Below are 14,221 nucleotides of genomic sequence, written 5' to 3' on the forward strand. Positions count from 1 at the left end.
GAGGTGTTTGAGCGATTAAGTAAGAAACATGTATTGGCAAGCGAAGCTGATATGTAGTTGATAGAGGCATCTGTTGTGGTTATGTACGACAGAACTACAACAACATTTGACATCAACGAATCCAGACTTGAACTGTTTGCACGCAAACAAAGACAGTATGGATCAATTCCACCTACTAGATCTGCATTGCTTGAGCATACCAAACGAGCTGTATACCAAGTTGGCCATGTATGGGGACAGGCAGTTACACATGAAAAACATCTACCTAGTCCTGGTGATAGGGGATGGGGCAAGGAGAACGCAGATGGGTTGGGGGGATTCCTCATTGGACACAATATGCAGCAATTGCTGCATCTTGCCAGGTGTTACGCAAATGTTGATTCAAAAAAACTTGTTCTGGTAGATGTAAGTGTTACAAAGCTGACTTGACCTGTACGACATCTTGTTCGTGTAGCTGTTAAAACGGAATACATCGGAAAATATGGTAGATTATTACATTGACCAATTCTCCAGCATGTCTTACATAATTACCGATATATCAAACGAACATTTTTAGTCGCATATCCTTACCACTTTTATTTCACTCGAGTGTATGAACTTTTACGATCCTAACCGGAAGTGGTGATTTATTTTTACAATTGCTTTCTGTGTGACATATTTTCATGTCATTTAATTGTTTTTTCAAATAGTTGTGATGAACTATATCACGTAGTAACCGGTTAGGATCGTTTTTCAATCTCCACTATTGAGCAAAATGGTGTCTATTTTAAATTCAAGATGGCTGCCGTGAAAAAAATCAAAAACATGTTTGCTACTACTCTAATATGATAAATTACACCCTAAGGAAGTCTGTGACAAAACATATGCTTGTATCACCATTTGCATGATTGTGTCAAATGTCGGTACTAATCCGCCCCTCTATTATTCAACATACATGTATGTGTATAATCATTAATTGTTTACGATCTTAGCCTGCCTAATGTTGAAATTGAATAAATTTCTAAGATCCTTAACACTTAATATGCAAACATGACGTAAAATACTCCAATCTTGGACGATATGTATGATATATGATATAGTAGATAATTAACTGATGTATACAACATTCGTGATAAAAAGTATTAAATCTAAAACCCTCCTTCTCTAGTGCAGACTAATTGAATTATCACCCTGATTGAGATTCATTATGATTCAAAACATATATCGTTATCAGTTTGGAAAAAATGGTTGCTATAAAACAAATATTTATAAAGGATGTTTTAGTTGTTATTTGTTGTCTATATTTTAAGGTTAGTCTGATCATTAATTATGTATGATAATTTATATGACTGTAATTGACATTAAGTTTTACTTGCTACTCCCACATCATCTAATCATAATGCTATCTCTTGTATCATACGCAAGTTAATATTGTTAATAATAGTAAGTAATTACCAATGGGACATTCCGAACACATAAGTCGAACAGAAACGTACAACGCCATTGAAAAATATTTAGCTGTTGAAAGCTAGTTAAGCCGTTTGTAGAAGGGTGTATGTTTCATTGATGATCGCGAGCTATATTTTATGTTATCTTTAATACATATTTCAATTATTATATAGAGTTTATATGCTCGGGTTTATACTAACATGAACAACACAATGGGTGTCACATGTTGAGAAGGATCTGGTTACCCTTCTGGAAAAACTGATATTACCACCAGTTGGTTTCCGTGTTTGTTGCTCAGCTTTTAGTTTTCAATGGGGAGTTGTGTTTACTCTTGCTTGTCTGCTAGTCTTTTTCTTTATAGCCATGTCGTTATCAGTTTATTTTTTCGACTTACAGGTTTGAATGTCCCTCTGGTATTATTTGTCTCTCTTTTAATATGAGGACTAGTTTAAATAATCATATGCCATTATGTTTGAAAACCAGTGTAACCACATTTCTATATTTACATTAATACCTAGGAGCAAGATTACGCACTTAGTATCTTGCTTTGGTCATCTTTGTGAATTATAAGATTTGATAATCCGTAAACTGGTGGTGCCTCTAATTTTCTTTTGTCCATTTTTAGAGAAATGCTAGGATAATATCTAATAGTATTTACTAGATGTTCTGTACAAAAGCAAACTAACGTTATAGTCCGACATCATTTGTTTATTATGACGCACAAATCTATAACGTGGTGATTATATAGATGGTGAAATGATTTTAGGTAATCTATAACGAGGTGATTATATAGGTGGTGAAATGATTTCAGTTAATTTTTTAACGTGGTGATTATATAGATGGTGAAATGATTTGAGGTAATCTATAACGCGGTGATTATATAGTTGGTGAAATGATTTTAGGTAATCTATAACGCGGTGATTATATAGATGGTGAAATGATTTTAGGTAATCTATAACGTGGTGATTATATAGATGGTGAAATGATTTTAGGTAAGCTAATTCAAAATCATCTTTTGTTCAGTGGAGGAAATCTCAATTTTTTTTTGGTCCTTAAACTAAAATGGCGTATGTATTTTGCGGTAGAATCTCAAATTAAAAAACACAATTTGTCCGACCGATCTTTATTTTAAGGTTTGACTAAAATTTCATTTGTCGAGCCGGATTACCCTTCCGGAGCACCGGAAACCACTCCTTATGTTTGGTGAGTTTCGTGTTGCTCAGTCTTAAAGACCAAACAGCCTATTCAGTTCTACCAGTGATTTTCCTTAACATTTTGTGTGAAGGTATTTCATGATATGAGAAACAAAATACGATGAAACAAATCGGGGGTCACCGACTTAGTTTTGTCACTATAGCAACCTCAGTTTTGTGTTTTCTCGAATAATATGATAGTATTTGCTTGTTATCAAAATTCTCCAAAAAATCATTTATATCAAACTTACAAGCATAATTCTTGTTTCACGTTAAACAGTAGATTTGTGCCTATCAAACACAGGTTCAAGAGTACTCTTCAAAATAAGACAAAAAACAGTATATGTCACCGAGCTTTCAAAAAAGCTATGAGTACTTTTCATGTTTTTTTCTCGTTCGTTTTGAAGAAGAGAGTTGTCTTTCTTCAGAACATTGAATCTGACGTCATATTAGAAACTTTCCTTGCTGGCGCACTATTTTTAAAAAAATCGCAAATTAGAAGTTTGAAACCCCCATTTAAATTTGAAAGAATGACAACTATGTTCACCTATTTCATTATCCGGTTATACAAGAGATTAAATGCATGTATCAGTGTGAGATCTTATGATATTGTTGCCGCACAATAATTAACCGTCAGACACACCATCCATCGGAAAAGAAGATTGTTTGAAATAACCTTTCACGCCGCTTGTGTTAGGAAAGTCTATCTTTGTTCTCTGCCCCTCATTAGCAAAATAATTCGCTACTGTTGACAGACGGACCGAAAGAAGCATGGACGGACTCCTTAATACCATTACTTTTCCTGACTAAGACGAACCTATAGAAATTATTTCATCTTGTTTGTGAATTCATTATTTCTGAATATTTAGGATATAAGGAAAATAAAATTATAGGTATAAAATATAAATTTAAGTTTTTGATTCTAAAACGTTATACAAATACAATTCCTGGTATTACTACCCAATATCTTTTGAATAAAGGAGACAGTAAATATAAAATACAAAAAGGTTTTAGTTCAAATATTAATTTAGAAATATCTTTCTCTTGAAAACTACAAAGTAAGATTTCTCCAACAGGATAAAATATTATGAATCTAAATTGCTCATTTTGGAAATTAAAACAAAGACAGTCATTGTTGTTGACAACATTGAAAATAGAAATTTGGTTGCAATCTTTCTGGTCTTTACAGCTCTATGAAAGTGAGAAATTCTATTTTGAATATATTTCGTGGAGTATTTGTTTTTGTCATAAGTTTAATTTACAACAATTAAGTTTTAAACACTGACAATTTTGATTTTAATTCACATTCGCTGAGTATTAATTTTAGTAATATTTTTTGCCTAATAGCTAATTTCCTGATGAATGTAGGGTAACACTTGCGTTGGCTTCCATTGCTTTGTTTGTGTAAATATTTATTCAAGCTTAATTCCTCTTTTCTTGGAAGGCGTGTGCACCATGTTGGAATCCGTGAAAAAACGCGAATTAGGCCGTTATAATTTTACGTTTTTTCATTGCTAGAAACAACGTCATAGAGCTTTTATGTCACCACCAAGTTGCGTTAGTTGATGCGCATAAACAATAGGCTGTTTGGTCTTTAGGTTTACTTTGTTGTGTTTTGTGTACTACTGTTTGCCTGTTTGCCTTTTTTCTCTTTATCCACGGCAATGTTCCTTTGGTATTTTTTACCTTTTTTTAGTAATGCAAAGTAAAAGAAATGATGATACAAATGATATTTGGTATCTATTCTAGAAAACATATGCGCATTCATTAAAATAATGTACCTGCCTAAGTTTTTTTGTTGAAATGCAAAAATGTAAATTTGAATAATAACTTATTGAAACGGCACGTAGTTTAGACATTCTAACTAAGACACCGCCAAAGATTTTTTTTCATTTTAAGTACATTAAGACTGTCTGTTATTTAAAAGTTCTTATTTAAAATGCTGACATCCTACATCCTAGTGGATGTTTCGTGGACGATAGGGTATATTATCTTTGCATAAAAGGAAATTAGACAAATGTCAATGAAAAAAGTTAAATGTATATAAAATATGAATCATTCATACTGTTACATGTAATTACCGGTTAGTTTTGATGTAATATGGTCCTTATATCTGTTGGTTATCAAAGGCGGATTTAGGGAGGAGGCCCCCCTTTTTCGATAAAAAAAATTTGGTTGCTTAAATAGGGAATAACTGAAGCGTGACTCGAGCGGGCCCCCTCTTAGGTCAGTCAGTGAGCCCCACTTATGACAATTTCTGGATCCGCCACTGGTTATTTTTCAATCCGTCTTCCTGTTAAAGGAGGAGGTATATACATGAGCTATTATTTGAATCATCAAATTTCTAAAACTAACTATTGCGTCACGTCAATCAAAATACTGTTAGTTTTATTGATGAATGAACAGGCTGATATGACATTTACACTTAAGTACAGAAATTTTCTTTTCGGATATCATAAAAATGGTGAAATTTTAAAATGAATTGTTTAAGGATGTACACTTCTGAGGAGCAAAACATTTCTAGAATTCAACTTTTTTCTTTTACCTAATTTTAAGGTAAATATGACTGTGAAAAAAAAAATTGGCGAAAAAAAAACATATGGTGGTGCACTTCTTTTTTTTTGCTACGGCTCTATGAAAGTACCTAATTTAGATGATTTTCCATTTTTCATAAATTTTTGGGATATTATCATAAAAAAAAATCACAGTTCCACAAGTAAATTTGTTTTTATACTTTCAGTAAAGATTAAGTGGACCAATCTGAATAAATTTAATTTAAAAAAGTATAGGTAGGTCTTAAAGGAAGATAGATTTGTCATATTTTGATGCTTTTATTGTATCAAATTTTCTATGCTTCAATTTTGTAAATTTGTGATTTTTCTTTGTTTTAGGAATAAAATGCATATTATTTGAACTTTTTTGTTATAAATGATTAAACACATACATATCTAAGACATTTGAAAAGAAAAAAGTGTATTGGGATGTTTGGGAAGTTTTTTTTTAAATTATTTCTTGTACATCTCACCCATTTTCTCAAAATTTTGGCTGAAAAGATTGACTAGATTGGCAATACAATTTCAAAAATTTCATTACTCGAAAACGACTTATTGTAAATACACACAATTTTTTCACAGAGTAAAGTTTGATTATAATATTTTTTAAATTGAAACAAATTTAAAACAAAATATTGAGTCATGAGTCTTGTTGTGTGTTATTTAATATATATGTTATACCCTTTATTTTTGAGTTCATGGGCATAAATGACATGTTTTTTAAATATTTACTGATATCAGACATCAGTAAACTTTGAGCTGTCGACAAACTGTTTAAAAATTCTGTTATATAGATCGTATTTTTGAGGAGATGTTTTATGAAACACATTGTATTAACAAAATACTCGATAAAGTGGAAATATTCGCCTGCTGCGTTTGTTTTATTTGTTTTATTTTGTATTCAAAATATTTAAAATGTACATATTTATTTCTTTAATTGAGCACCAGTACTGGTCGTTTTTGTTGTATTAAAAACTTAGGAAGGGATACTGTCATTTAATTGTTGAAACAGCGGTTGTAGCCAGGACGTAGCGTAGCATTCAGTAAAGACTTGTTTGGTGCAGGATATACAAGATACAAGGATGTACAATGCTTGTTGTGAGCTGGCATAGTCACGACATGTTAGGTAAGCAGTGCCCAAATGCATTTGTATTCTTTATATATTCATTATAGGTGCCTGTCTGAAACTTTCAAAACAATGGTATAACCCTTATCGTTATAAGATTACAGTTAAGTTGGTGAGGTTCATCTTCATCAAAGTGTTGTACAAATTGTCATTTCTACACCTTACAATTATCACACATATGCATATCAATTTCTGTTCTAATTCACCTTTTTGTGTTTATGTTGACATTGTTTATATCATTTTACTAGAAGGCAGCACGATGATACAACTGATCATATGTAATACTTTCGCTATTAAATGAATTCTATATACAAATGTAAAGTTTCAACAACAAAATTACTGATTGCTCCTGCATTTGTTGTTTCATGGTAAACCAGAGCTTATAAGACATTACTCCGTATGCCATGCTCATAGCACACAGAGGAATTATGAACAAAAGAAGTACTAAGATGCTGTATATAACTTGTAATGTTCGTAAATCATCTCCCCATATTTCCCTGCATGCCAGTCTAAAGTGGGTGTATTTCCTGGGCAGCTACAATCGGGATCATTAGTAAGAGTTCGCACATCCAGATGGCGATGATTGTGTTGAAGGCGTGTGATAATGTCTGCCATGTTCTTGGCCGAAGTGGCCGGCATATTGCAAAATATCGCTCTGCAGATATTGCCACTAACGTGAAACAGCTCACACATACTGAGACAGCTAAAAGAGAGAGAAATACTAAGTAATTTGTACATAATTAAAGTTTTGGGGTGTAAAAGCGTTGACCGAAGTACATTTTGTATGAAGCGCGGAAGCGTTTCATTCTTAAAATGTGTACACGGTCAACGCATTTACAACTGTATGAAGTTACAAAAAGAAGCACTAAATACTTATAATTACATTTTTTACCTAGGATCATGAAAACACGATTTTTATCAAGTTTTTATTTAATTCACCTTTGCACTTTATTGTGGGACCTCGTGTCATCATGAATGATAAATTTGATTGTGTTATGCAGTTGACTAAGGAATAACGCGAGATGTGCAGTTAGCCAATCAGAATAACGTATGATCATGAAACATACATCTAATGTAATTATTCCGTTATGCATAATTAAAGCAAACGATATTCCAAATCGATAATCAAAAACTATAAGTGTAAAACATCGAGAAACAAATCCACATTCCAAACGTTATACAAAACAGGAACACGCTAAGTCATAACTTTACACAACATGATTTGAAAAAGTCTGGATGGAAATTTGTCTCTACTTTTATCAATTTTTTTTTATTTCATGCAGTACACTCATATCATGCTTAGAGATCATCTTAACATATTTTTTAGAATTTGATTCTTGTGACGAAACGTGACGAAATATTAGCATGAACGGATTTTGTTAAGACGTTTTATTTCCAGTGGACTAAATGTCAGAAACAAAACATGAAACATACAGGAAAAGCGATGGTTATCAGTAATATAGATGACTGATAAACGGCAAATATTACTTAATCAACTATCTAGGACATCCTATAAAATAACGCCATGTTAAAATGGTTCCTGTCGAGACTGACACGTCCATAATAGATAATTGACCATACGATTTCCTGGAAATGTATACAAAATGGCATATAATAATATTGATAGTACAATAGATATTCCATTGTAAAGTCAACCATTCATACAACGTGATCTTAAAAATATACAAATGGAAATCAAAATCGAAGATATGTAAAAAATCCATCTTGAATCAATATAGATAAGAAAAATATATTAAACCTATTAAAAGATTTACTGTCATCATTTATGATATTTTTGCTGTAACTAAAGTAAACTAGTACCGATAAAACAATCAGTTCCAATTGGTTTGAATCATCTTTTCCCTGCACGCAAGCTAAATTTGGATACATTTGTATGTAAAACAGTCGTTTCAATAGCTGCAGTAGGTCGGTTTAGCCGACAAAACGATTGACTTCTATTCTTTTTTTAAATTCATCTTAAATATTTGTTAAATCAGGCCGTTTAAATATAAAAAAGAAGATGTGGTATGATTGCCAATGAGACAACTATCCACAAAAGACCAAAATGACACAGACATTAACAACTATAGGTCACCGTACGGCCTTCAACAATGAGCTACGGCCCATACCGCATAGTCAGCTATCAAAGGCCCCGATAAGAAATTGTAAAATAATTCAAACGACAAAACTAACGGCATTATTTATGTAAAAAAATGAACGAAAAACAAATATGTAAAACATAAACAAACGACAACCACTGAATTACAGGCTCCTGACTTGGGATAGGCACATACATAAATAATGTGGCGGGGTTAAACATGTTAGCGGGATCCCAACCCTCCCTCTAACCTGGGACAGTGGTATAACAGTACAACATAAGAACGAACTATAAAAATCAGTTGAAAAAGGCTTAACTCATTAAATGGACAAAAAATACAAGTAGACGTGGCCGGGTACTTATACATTCCGACACAAAACGACACAATGAACAGATCTGAGAGTACTCGCAGTTATCTGACAGCTAGTTCAAAGCCACTAACAACTAATAAAAGAATCATGCATCTAAGACTAAACCATTTTTTCTATTTTGAAATTCTCAGTTTCTATGAAACTTTATGTTTTTGTTTCGGTTGTTTGACGTGTGTACTCAACATATTTGTTTATTCTATTCATTCTTGAAATTCCCTCGTTTAAAGTACAAATTTAAAACAGTTTATAGATGAACATTTTCCTCTATCTTTCACTGTTTCAAATGATCTAAATATAATGTTTTTAACGTTATCAAAAACAAAAGTTTTATACTGATGGATATTTCTAATTGACATATAATTGCTTATTTTTGATTGTTCTTCCTTTTTGTTTTTCCCGCGTATCTTCATAAATTCCATTTCTATTTGAATGCACAAGACTAATTATTAGAGCAATAGTGAGAATTTACAGTTATAATCCAGAAATTTACAAAAAAGAAGAAAATTGATTGACGATAAAATAATTAGCTTTTTTTTGTAAATTTTGATTGACTTAACTGTCATGTGTATTTCCTCGTTAATACAATTTTATTGTGCATTCAATTCTGTAGCTACTAACGAGTGCCTTTTTAAAGTTAGTTTCCTTATTTTCTTACTTTATTTATTGTTTTTAATTTCAGATTTTACCACAGCAGCACTAGCATTATAATTTTCTCCAAATAATTCTTTGTTACATCTATCTTTCATACAGTGACACATTGGATATGAACAGCTATTGAAAGTAAATATTTATAATACTTTAAATAAATAAATAAATAAATACACAATGATAAATAAATGGACATATACGTGTGCATACATTTGAGTTGGTTTCTCTTTTTAGAAAACACGGTCGTTACCTAAAGTAATTATCGACCGTGATTGCAATGCATTATCCCTATAACAATTTATTCAACCTCTCCTGCCTTTTGTATATCCACATTCCTCCTGATATCGAATCATACAGTCCGAATAACCACGTTTGTACAAATCAAAACAATCAATTCCTAGCAGGCATGCATGTAATGCACGATAACTCCTATTTCTCTAAAAGAAAATACTGCTTTGTTTTGTTCTAATTATTCAATGGAGTATTAAGTCCGGTTTGACATCAAAATTCAGATTTATCTGATGAAAGATTTTTAACACTTATAACACTTACGTGTCTTCTTTAGTCTATGCAATTAGTTTCTCAACCTTTATATATGTTATGTATTATCATCAAATACAATTTGCAATTCAATATAAAGAATGAACACAAATGCGGCCACTTCATTTTCAAACGGAAACCGTCTAGAAATGAACCAAAATGGTAAAGTTTCGAAGATTTCAGTAATTTAGCATGACTTAATGATGCGATAACTCTATACATGTGCACTGTATTGTTGAAAACAGCCCATATTTATGTAACAGAAGTATTCTACTTTCCAAAAAAATAGCTTACGGTTCACATTTCAACAATTTTGTAAAACTGCTATATTTTGGCGCCAAAAAGGGGCCTTATTGTGCCTACTCTTTTTGAAGAAAACACGTTATTCACCAAGTTTCAAATGCAATAGTGTTTTGTAATATGCATTCTTTGTTATATTTATATGAGATAGTGAGACAATTGCATAGGTATATCCATTGTGGTTTGTTGTAGAGATGCATAGTGAGAGTAGAGAAGGTATATACAAAATCTCATGTTATACTATGTGTGTGCCCCTTTAGAACACTTTCTGTCTGAAGGTTGATTTTTTCCGCCATACATTCATTACGGTCGGCGCCATCTTGAAATCTACTTATTTCTTTGTTTTACTGTTTGATTGGTCTCATTATGATATGCATTTTAAAAGACGAAAAACCATTTGTGTGATTTGTCTTATGATTATGAACAAAAGATTATTAAATAAGAACAACAACCATAATACGCAAATAACCAAACGAAATCATGGGTTCAACAAATAGTATGTTCCCAAACAGATAGCTAATGTCCTTTCATATAACACTTTATTGTCCTACCATACATGTACTGAATGAAACAACGTTGTAACAATTGACATGTGAAATACGATTAGAACCCTTCGTTTATAAATGTATTTGTATATTTCATCTGCCATCAGGAGTTATTGTAACATAATTATGACAAAACAAGAACCTGCACGTTAGTTGGTCAGTTTGTGTTCATTGTTTATATCTCTATGAACCTTTTTATTTGTACAGTATTCCTTTGATTGAATGTAAATGAATAATATTACAATTAAACAACATATACGGTGACCTATAGTTGTTTATGTATATGTCATTTGGTCTCATGTGGAGAGTTGTCTGATTGGCAATCATACCACATCTTTTTTTTATATAGTATAACAAACCATACACTCTTTTCTGCAATTTCTGATGCAATTAAACTGACATCTTAAAATCCTTGCATAATTAGCTTTGACGAAGATAGCAAAAATAGTTCAAGACTACAAGCTGGCTAATAAACTTCCTATGTGGCATCGATTCGGAAACATTTTACAACCTTGTAGAGATGTAGTTGACATGATGTACTAAAAGCGGTATAATAAATAGTCACAATATCCGGTTCTTTTGCAGAGAAAGATCGCTTTAAATAAAGTGAATTGCTCAATGAGTATTTACAACTACATTCGTACAATTTGTAAGAAGTCTATGTCGGTTTAAAAAGCTCAAAAGAGAGCATGCTTTGTTCTCGTTTTAAATGCCATGCAGACTTTAAAAACATTTTATTGATTAGATTGCTACATGTATCTACACTTGATCCGAAATCACATCTCTTATGCCAAAATACAAACATATCAAAATAAAAACCATTGCAACTTTGGAAATGATGACAAAGTTTAGACAAATGTATTGGAATCAATAATCTCCAAGCCTAGGTAATCCATACAATTTGATTTTATTATTGGTCATAACCAAAGTCAGTTATTCATATCAAGTTTTCATTACTATGCATTAATGGAAGGAAGCTATTGTAACGCTAGCCCACGTGAGATTTATATCTGCTATTTCATTCATTTGGTAGAAGTGTTAAATTTTTCTTCATTTCCTTTAGTGACACCGTTTAGCGTGAACTTATGAATACCATTCGCCGGTAGAAATCACGTGATTTACTTGGCTGCTGATTTTTTCAAGTTTAATGATATTTTGTTATCAGTTTTAGCAACTGCTTAAAAAATGGATAAAGATTATAATAAAACAATGATTCGTGTTTTTTGTATTTGGAAAGTTTATCACTAATACGTAAGGTGTAATATAAACTTGTAAATTTGATACTCCTTTTCTGTTCGTTTTAATCACTTTTAGTCATTATTGTAATAACAACTAAGTTATCATAAAATATTTGAGCGAACTACGCCATCTCGACTTTCACTTCAGAGCGGAATCATACGGAAGTGTTGGTATTCCGTGTTAATAAAACGTTGACAAGCTAATTCATAAGATTCAGCACAATCTTATAATCAAATAATTTTGTCTTTTAATAGCGATGACCTAACAAGAAAAAAGGTAGAATTTGTTTTTCCTGGTGTAACTATTGTTTCCATGTACACCCGACAATTGATGACTAATTAGAATTTTAATGATAGTTTGATGGTTCTCAATTTATATTCTTACTACTGTTTTTTTTAAACAAGGAGATGGATGTGGTACAAAAGTATGAGACAACTATCTACAACAATCCAAATGTTGTGGATGTAAGCAACTGGATAAATATGTCATTTTAATTAGAAGTATTAACAAAAATGTACTCTTAGAGCTAAGATGCATTACTATCCGAGTGAACGATATTAATATAAAACCATGGAAATGTGGTGTAATTGTTAAAGAGATATGCATCCACCAGAGACAAAATTATCGTTTTCAATAGTCATGGCATTTGTAAATCTATCAAACACTTTTCATTTGAAGTTATCTATTTCAAAGCTGTATAAATTGCATAACAACGGACGTTACAGCATCACAGTATCATGTCACGATAAAATGCATATGTTATTCTCATAACAAACTATTTTATCACAAGTAAAGACTGATGTTTGGCTGTTTATAGCTAAATATAATTACATTGATAAATACGGAATTTTTTATAGAAACTGTATAATTTAATTGGAAGAAACAAATTTCAAAATGTAAAAAAAACCACAGAAATTAAGACGTGTATTAGCGATGCAATGTGTGTTTCTATTGTTTGATATAGGGATAATTTACTTAAAATATGAAGAAAAAACATTCAAATATTAATAACGGTCTAATTTATTAAAATGTAATTGCTTAGAAACAAATATCATAAGAGGCGACCACTGAATTACTGGCTTCTGACTTGTGACATACACATAAAGGAAGTACCCGGGTTAATCATGTTTGTGAGCAATCTATCTCCCCTAACCTGGGCCAGTGGTGTAAAAGTAGAACATAAAAACAAACGTTAAAAATCAGCTGCAAATAAAATGGCTGAAGTTAACGCAATAGATCGATAAAAAAGTACGACCCCCGCCCTAACTATTGTAAAAGAAAAAGACACAAAGTCCCGATTTAGATTTACTCTACAAAAGCAACTGAATGTACTTTCCGTTTTCAAAGAATATAAATCCCTTAAGAGTTTCATTCAAAATAGAAATAAAAGCGTGTTGAAACAGATTACTTAAAACTAATTGAAATGATATTATGACATTATGTTTTAGCGACATTTAGTTTAACATGCTCTTTCTATTCAAGTGTTGTACTTCGTAGGCTAGTGGCCAATTATTTGTCCTTGTCCTACAGGAATAAGTCAAATGTCAATAATAATAAGTTGATGGCAGTGTTTATCAGGAGAAACTTCTAAGAAACTAGAAGCTTCAGATATTAGAATTAAGAATCATTGGTTTTCTTATTAAGGTCAATGAAGTATATATATTCAGTGCTACAATATTTTACTTGACATGTATATGAGAGCAGGAATTTTAAAATAGTGCTATACATCTATAATACTAAAATTACGAGGTCCAATTTGTCAGCCGTCATCGGGTAAAAACGACAATTCAAAGAATTCAACTCTATATATAACTAATATAGGACAATGGTGTAGATTAAAAATTACACCACTCCAGACCCTTTTGTTTTCCACATAATTAATATTGCCAATAATTAACAAGTTCCGGGTCGAATCCGATACCGATACCAATAGTATATTCACCTGTTAGCTATTACCTTATCTGTACGTTCCGCATTTGACAGGCGCACCACCAAACGGTGTATTTAGGATTTTGCTATATACACGGGTCATGATCAAAGGGCTGACACTACGTCAAATTGTTCCCTATTGTAGTTTTATTCAGCAATCAGCAAGACTTTCTAAGATAACTAATATAGAACAATGCTGTTGATTAAAAAATACTCCATTCCTGGATAGCCAGGACCTTTTGTTTTCCAAAT

Source organism: Mytilus galloprovincialis, chromosome 8 (genome assembly GCF_965363235.1).
Source record: "Mytilus galloprovincialis chromosome 8, xbMytGall1.hap1.1, whole genome shotgun sequence".
Taxonomy (NCBI): domain Eukaryota; kingdom Metazoa; phylum Mollusca; class Bivalvia; order Mytilida; family Mytilidae; genus Mytilus; species Mytilus galloprovincialis.